The sequence below is a fragment of the Suncus etruscus genome, chromosome 1, assembly GCF_024139225.1.
Source record: "Suncus etruscus isolate mSunEtr1 chromosome 1, mSunEtr1.pri.cur, whole genome shotgun sequence".
NCBI lineage: Eukaryota > Metazoa > Chordata > Mammalia > Eulipotyphla > Soricidae > Suncus > Suncus etruscus.
The window spans coordinates 205,396,329-205,404,345 of NC_064848.1; the positions used below are offsets into that span (position 1 = coordinate 205,396,329).

At 62.0% G+C, this 8,017-nt stretch overlaps 1 non-coding gene across 1 annotated transcript; it reads right to left on the reverse strand.

Moving 5' to 3' along the window:
• Positions 1–388: 388 nt before the first annotated feature.
• LOC126026479 (U6 spliceosomal RNA) lies at positions 389–495 on the reverse strand. The gene has a single exon (XR_007501734.1). It is a non-coding gene; the product is annotated as a U6 spliceosomal RNA (small nuclear RNA).
• Positions 496–8,017: the final 7,522 nt, after the last annotated feature.

The following is an 8,017-nucleotide window of genomic DNA, read 5'->3' on the forward strand; positions in this document are numbered from 1 at the left end:
CACCGCTGGGTGTGGCCCAAAAACCAAATAAAAAAAAAGAAAGAAGAAGAAGAAGAAGAAGAAGAAGAAGAAGAAGAAGAAGAAGAAGAAGAAGAAGAAGAAGAAGAAGAAGCTGAAGTTGAGGTCAGAGTGAGTACAGTGGGGAGGGCGTTTTCCTTGCATGCAGGTGACTCAGATCCCAGCATCCCAAAGGGGATCCCTGAGCACCACCAGGAGTAATTCCTGAGAACACAGTCAGGAGAAACTCCTGAGCACTGGGTGTGACTCAATAACCCAAAAACTAAAAATAAAAAAGAAGCTGCAGTAGGGAGAAGGGAAAGCACTGAAGAGCCCAGATTCTGCACAAACATAGGAGCCCCAGCTTTGGTCTCTGCCATTTTTTTTTTTTTTTAATATGGAACGCTTCACAAATTTGCGTGTCATCCTTGCGAAGGGGCCATGATAATCTTCTCTGTATTGTTCCAATTTTAGTATATGTGCTGCCGAAGCGAGCACTGGTCTCTGCCAATATATTGTTCCATGGGCACCACTGGTAGTCACCTATTCCACCCCCCCCCCAGCCAAGTGTTCCTGAAGCCCTCTCCAGGAGGGCTTAACAAACCATATGGAGCCAGGTTGAGACCCGAAATCTTGTGTTTCTGCGGAAGTCTCCCAGACCCCCATTTTTGTGCAGCCTGTTTGGCTGATCCCAGAGAGGTAGGTGTGTGTGTGGGGCAGGGGGCTCAGAGTTGGGTCAGGCAAATGAAAGGAGAGCAGCAGTGGGTGTGGCCAGGGGCTTGCCCTGTGAGAAGGTTCTAGAAGGTAACTACCTTGAAGGGGTCACCAGGGTCAGTAAGTCTGCAGGTGAGTTAGGGCTGTAAGAGTCAGAGCCCAGAGGCTGTCAGGAGCCTGGAGTGACCAGGTTAGCCGAGGACACCCTCAAGGACCAGGGGACCAGCAACAGGAGCAGAGTGGCTCCCGAATTCAGCCGCCCACCCTCACTCCCCAGTTAGAGCAGCTGAATCTGCAAAAGCCGAAACTCAGCTCTGGACCAAACACTCCTGTGAACAGCCAAGAATCCTGCGTGACGAGTCTGCCGTCTCGGTGCCAGCAGCAATAACCTGCCACCCTTATGTCTGATAGGGCCACCAACTCAGGTCCGTATCAGGGAGCTAGGAAAGGATCACTTCTAGGAACTGGCCCTCAATGCTGCCCCGCGCCCCTGGAGGGAGGCATTGAGGATGTGCTCTTCAATCTGGGAAGGGAAGGGAAGGGAAGAGAAGGGAAGGGAAGAGGCAGGGAGGGCCTGGGTACTTGAAGATACCTGAGTTGCTGGCTCCCGAATGCAGGGCACCTGCCACACCACCTGCCAGCCCCACGCGGCCAGGTCAGGCCACTGACTGGCCACATTCCTTCCCTGAAGATAAGGATTCTCCGGTGCAGAGAAAGGAGCGGCAGGGGGTGCCAGGACTGTGGGTCCCTTTCACTCACGGGACAGGTATTTCCTGATAGCCCAGCCCTGTGCTGGCAAGCAGGTCCCACCCGACCAGATGCCAGGCTCTGATGGGCCTCTCTCTGGGCACCCTGGGGGTGGAGGCTGTGCCCAGACCTGGGGACCCAGCCTGGAAGCGCTGGAAGACACGGTTGTTTTTTCTAGCGTAGGTTCTGCAAGAATCCCATCTCTTCGGAGGTGGGGCAGGCCTGGTGCAAGTGTCCAGAGGGGGTGGTGGGGGGCTGCACCCCTAGGACAACAGCTGGGCACTCTGGTGAAGACTTGGCTCCTTTTGTTTTTGATTTTGAGCCACACCCAGCAGTGCTCAGGGGTTATTCCTGGCTCTGTGCTCAGAGATCATTCCCGGCGGTGCTCGCGAAGCCATATGGGATGCCGAGAATCGAACCCGGGTCGAGAGTATACAAGGCAAATGCTGTGCTATAGCTCTGAAAGACTTGGCACCCCTGGGGTCCGATGCACCCGGCAGTCACAAGGACACACACCTTGCTGGTACCTAACATCTGTGTTGGTGGGGATGAAAATCGGTGAGTTTGGGAGCGTGCCAGAAAGTTCTTCCTAAGGATGGGTGGGTGGGGTGGGTGGTGGGTGGGCCCCCTGGGGACCGGGCAGCGGGACAGGGGTAGGTGAATGCCCACACGGAGAGGTCAAGGAAGACATGGGAGGTGAGCGGGGCCAAGGAGCACAGAGGGGCTATTGTGTGGCCTGGAACTGGGCCAGACGGCTCAGCCCGTCTGTCACCTCCCTCATTCTGGGCTCCGGGCAGGGGACAAAGAGCAGGCGGCCCAGCCCCTTCTCGGCCCGCTGCGGCTCTGCTGAACTTGGCGGTGCCAGCGCCTGCGCATCTGGGGTCTCCAGTTCCTCGTGCCTTAGTTTCCCCTTCCAAAGCAGCTTTTCAAGTTTGGTGCAACTGCCCCTTTCGGACCTGCAGGATGGGGTGTCCCCAGCCAAGGTCTCCCCATTCAAGTTTCTCCGCCTTCCAACGAGGCCAAGATCTGGGGAGCATCGCCCCGAGGTCGCGCGTCTTCCAGGCGCCAATGCCCCGGCGGTGGCGGCGGCGGGGAGAAAAAAGGGGGACTCTAAGCTTCCCCCATTCCCGGCTCCGGCCCCAGCACCCCCTCCGCACTGCCTGTCCCGCGTGACCGGCATTGCGGCAGCGCCGCGGTCACCTCCGCTCCGAGCGCCCGATTCCCCAGGGGTGGTGCTGCGGGGCCCCGAGGTGCAGGAGACCCAGAGGGGCGCGCGCCCCGAGCACCCCACCCCACCCGGTCAGGACGCGCATCCTCCGAATTTCCCCAGCGCGGCAGCGTGTGCGTCGCTGAGTCACCTTCCTGGAACCTGGCTCGGGACCGGCCGGGGGGTGCCATGCGCGGGGCGGAGGTGCGCGCGTGCGCTCCCCGCCCCGGGGGACCCTGCTCCCCTTCCTCCAGTGTTGGCAAACGGGGCTGGGCTTTGGGTCCTCCGGAAGAGAAGAGCCGGCGGAGGCGTGCCGAGTTTGGGGCGCCGCCTGGACCTGCCCATTTCTCGTGCGTAAGAGGCACCCCGAGAGAAGTGGTAGCGAGGGGGGCACAAAAGGGGCGCCCGGGGCATGCTGCAACCGGGGGTCTGAAGAGCCTGAGCGCCAGACGTGGTGGGTGGCCGGAGCCTTTCGTGACACCCCGCACCCCCACCTGGCCACCCCGTGCCAGGGACGGAGCGAGCGAGCGAGCGACGCGCGCGCGCGCGGCCACTTTGGCACAGGAACTCGCCCCGAAAGACGCGGATCGCGCGCGCCTGCAAGGAGCCGACTTGCAAGGAGCCTAAAGCTTCGGGGCCTCTGTCCTCGCTTCTCCGGGCCCCCGGGGGAGAAACGGGTAGGCGGGGGACACGCCCCCCCCAAAAACGTGCTCGCCAAATCCCCACCCCTAGTCCTACCGGCCGCGCTGCGCTCCCGGAGAGGGGCGTGGGCTCGAGTTTCCAGCTCGGCGGTGGCCACGCAGGAAAAGCTCCAACTTTTCAGGTTCTTGCCGCAGGCTCCCCACCCCCTCGCGGCAAGAGATCGCCAGCCCCGGGCCCCCCCAGGCTGCGGTGAAACTGCGAACCCGAGAACCCCCTGGGTTGGGGGAAGAGCAGGCGGGGTCTTGGGGCGCCCAGCAGAGAAGGGGGGCGCTAGAGCTGGATACTGGGCGCGTGTGGTGTTGCGGACAGACCCTGCGGACGGTTGTTCCAGTGTCCAGGCTCCCTCTCCAAGACCCTGAGCCTGGCATAACTTGGCACCCCGACTTTGGGCACCCTGGCATTGCAGCCTGCGGGGACCCCCGGCCCTCGCGCACGGCCTCTTTACTTTGCAGCCCGGGCCGTGGAGCCGCCTTCTCGCCGGGAGCGTCCTCGGAGCGCCGGGGCCGAGCGGAGGCGGTGCCGGGAAGCCGGGGCGGGCTGGCAGGCGGGGTCCGGTTCCACCCCAGCGCGCGCGGGGTGCGCGAGGCGTGGCCGGCCCGGGAGCGCCGGGGCTCAGCGTCCCGTGGCCGAGTGGAGCGAAAAGTTTGAGGCCGGAGGGAGCGGAGCTGTGCGGTGGAGTCCGTCGCGCCTGGGACTCGGGGTCGAGCGGGGGGACCCGTCGCCTTCTTCCCCTTGCCACTGTCGGGGCGCCTCGCCAGCCTATCGGAACAACTGGGTAGGGCCGCTCGCCGCGCCCCATCGTGGCCCGGGAAACTGGAAACTGGGCCACGGCACCGCCAGAGGCTGGAGTCCCGGTCCGGACCCAGCCCTTGAGGGACCCCCCGCGCACGACGACCCCGTCCGCTCTGCCCCTTGCTTGCAGTTGGGGACCTTGCGACCCCAAACTTGGTGCCCGTGTTGGCCAAACTTGTTCCTTTATTTATTTTTCTTTTGGTCCTTTATTTTAACTAAAAAAGTTTATTTTTAATTTTTTTATTTTTACGCACTTTCCGACTGGCAGCCCCCGGGATGGTGACAAGGAGCTGCAGAGACCGAGAACCTCGCGATTCTGACTCATAAGTCAGGCAGGAACCCAGAAAGCCCAGGGCCCCTCGGCAACGCGCCCCTTGGCCTTGCGCCATGCGCGCCCGGTTCTGCCACCTGGGCTGAAGCGCGCGGCTCTTCGCCCTTCATCTGGCTTGGGCTCCTCGCAACCTACTGGGGGGGGGGTCCCCAAGACTCTGCCTGCCAGCACCTTTTCTCTTCTTTCCTCCACCAGACCCGGCTACCGCAGGCCATGACGCCGGAGCCCCCCCAAAGTCGGCTCCCGGCGCGGAGGGCGATTCCCGCTGCGGGCTCGGTGACACCCGCCTGGGCAGCGGCGATAAGAAACTGAGGGCCGGCGCCGAGGACGAGGACGCCGTGGCCAGCTCCCCGACCCCGCGCGGGACCTCCTGGCCGCAGGAGCGGTGGATGCCGGCTATGGATGCAGGTTTGTTGAGAGGGTCCGCCGGGGAGTGCCAAAAGCGGGGCGCGCAGTCTCCACTGCCCGTCTCTGCAAAGGGCCTCTGGAGGAGAACCCCTCCACCCGGGGCACCCCAGAGTGACACTTTCCCAACGAGGCTCAGAAGCTGGAGGCTCCTGAGCTGAGCCGGGAGCCAACGTGTCAAGGGTGCCCTGCCCACCCTCGGCGCCCACGCGCCCCGATCTGTGGCCTATGCGGAACCAGCCAGGTGCTGTGGGCTTCTGGGTCAACTATCCGGGAGTTTGAGGCCACAAGTCCCCACCCTTGGCTCTGCTGGGACACGTCGCCCTCTCCTGGCCAGCTGGGGACTTCACGGGCCCCTTGGGCTGTATTTTCCTAGCTGGAGACCCCCTGAACATTCTCCCCCGGCCCTGCCGGCTGCTGATCCTGCTGAACCCACGAGGAGGCAAGGGAAAGGCACTGCATCTCTTTTGGACCCACGTGCAGCCAATGCTGGTCCAGGCCGACTTCTCTTTCTCCCTGGTGCTCACTGGTGGGTGTCGGGGAGCCCCCTGCCAGTGGATTCCTACCCCATCCTTCAGTCCTACACATATGTGGGGTCTGTCTCTGCAGAGCGCCGCAACCATGCCCGGGAGCTGGTGTATTCCGAAGAGCTGAGCCGCTGGGACGCGCTGGCGGTCATGTCGGGGGACGGACTGATGCACGAGGTGAGGCCACCAGCCCCGAGGTGGGGGGCGGTGGCCCCTGGGTGCTGCATGGGCTGAGGCGCTGCCCCCACAGGTGGTCAATGGGCTGATGGATCGCCTTGACTGGAAGGTCGCCATCCAGACGCCTCTGTACAGCCTGCCCGCCGGCTCGGGCAACGCCCTGGCAGCCTCTCTGAACCACTATGCTGGGTGAGCACTCAGGAGGGCCAGGCTGGGTGTCCCTCAGTTTCCCCTTACTGCTGCCCGTCTGCCAGGGTTTCTCTGACAAGTTTCCTCGCTGCTGTGTGTCTTCCTCTGCAGCCCTGATGTTTCCTCCCTTGCTTTCCCCGCTGCTCTCTGAAAACTAGGGTTTGTGATGCCGATCTTCCCCCTGCAACTCCCCTCGTTCCCCCTACCCCACCTCATCTTTCTCCCCGCAGCTACGAGCAGGTGACCAACGAGGCCCTCCTGATCAACTGTACCCGGCTTATGTGCAGTCGACTGCTGGCACCCATGAGCCTGCTGTCGCTGCAGCTGGCCTCGGGCCAGTCTCTCTTCTCCATGCTCAGCTTGGCCTGGGGCTTCATCGCCGACGTGGACCTGGAGACCGAGAAGTACCGGTGTCTGGGGGAGATGCGCTTCACCTTGGGGACCTTCCTACGCCTGGCAGCCCTGCGCACCTACCAGGGCCGCCTGTCCTATCTCCCGGCTGGGCAGGAGGTTCCCAGAAGGCCCCACCACCTGGCGCTCGGCAGCCAGGCCCAGCATGGCCCCGAGGACACCCACTTGGTGCCCCTGGGGGAACCGGTGCCCGAGCACTGGTCGGTGGTGCCAGAACAGGAGTTTGTGCTGGTGCTGGCGCTGCTGCATTCGCACCTGGGCAGTGAGATGTACGCGGCGCCCATGGGCCGCTGCGCTGCGGACGCCTTGCACCTGTTCTACTTGCGGGCCGGCGTGTCCCGCAGGTCGCTGTTGCGTCTCTTCCTGGCCATGGAGAAGGGCAGGCACATGGAGCTCAACTGCCCCTACCTGGTGTATGTGCCCGTGCGGGCCTTCCGCCTGGAGCCCAAGAATGGGAAGGGGGTGTTTGCTGTGGATGGTGAATTGATAGTCAGCGAGGCCGTCCAGGGCCAGGTACACCCAGACTACTGGAGGAGCAGCGGCCATGTGGTGACCCCGGGCAGCAGTAACCCACAGCGCTCCCCGGAAAAGCCTCTGTGACTCGATCTGACCTGTTGGAGGTGGCCTGGCCACGGACAGAGAAAGGCCCTGCAGATGTGGGGTGCCCTCACATGGGAGGACAAGACAGGCTCTTCAGAAGCTAGAAATGGCTGCCTGGCCTGGAAGTAGCTCCCCTTGGCTGCTCAAGGATGCCAGCCGTGCTCAGGAACTCTGGCTCCTGAATCCAGCCCCAATAAAGTGACATTCCTAGATGGTGACCTGATCCTTAGCTCTTGGGGAGGTCGAGGGTGCCAGCTCTGGCCAGGGAGGGCTGGCTTGGATGCAGCCTACCAGATGCAGAAACCGTGGTACCAGTGGGTTCTGGTCTTTTTGTTTGCTTTTAGGCCACACCTGATAGCTCTCAGGGGTTACTCCTGCCTCTATGCTCAGTAATCACTCCTGGCTGGCTCAGGGGACTCTTTGGGATGGTAAGGATTGAACCTGGATTGGTTGCATGTAAGGCAAGCACCCTCCATGCTGTACCATTGTTCTAGCCCTGGGTTCTGGTCTTTTTGTTTAGGGGTCACACCTGGTGGCTCTCGGAGATCACTCCTGGCAGGCTCAGGGGACCATACGTGATGGTGGGGATTGAACCTGGATCAGCTGCCTGGGTGCTGGTCATTTTTTTTTTGGGGGGGCCACACTCGGTAGCGCTTAGGGGTTCCTCCTGGCTCTGCACTCGGAAATTGTTCCTGGTAGGCTCAGGGAACCATATCATGGATGCCAGGGATTGAACCCAGGTCTGTCCAGGGTTGGCCAAATGCAAGGTAAATATCCTACTGCTGTGTTACTGTTCCAGCCTTGGGTCTGGTCTTTTTTATGATGGTGCTTGGGACCTCCAAGCCCAGCTCTGGCTACAGGAACTTGGGTTCAGGACCAGCTGGTCCAGACTTGGTCTGCAAAAGGCTGGGACCAGCCTGCATGGAAGCAGACCTCAGGTGGTGGTCTCGCACCACTTTCAGGCATGGAAGAAGGTCCCAGCCTAAACAGGGGTGCTGATTGTGGGATTAGTGGGAAACATGACGTCTCCCGTACTGGTCTGTCTGGGCTGGCCCACCTTTGTGGCAGAAAATAGCTGAAACCAAAGCAGTGGGATCAGAGAGTAGAAGCAGATGTGCCAGTCTGGACAAGAGCCCAGGAGGTGCCAGGCCAAATTCCTGGCTCAGGGCAGGGGTGACCTGTCTGCTCAGGGCCCTGGGATTTGGCCGTGAGGGCAGA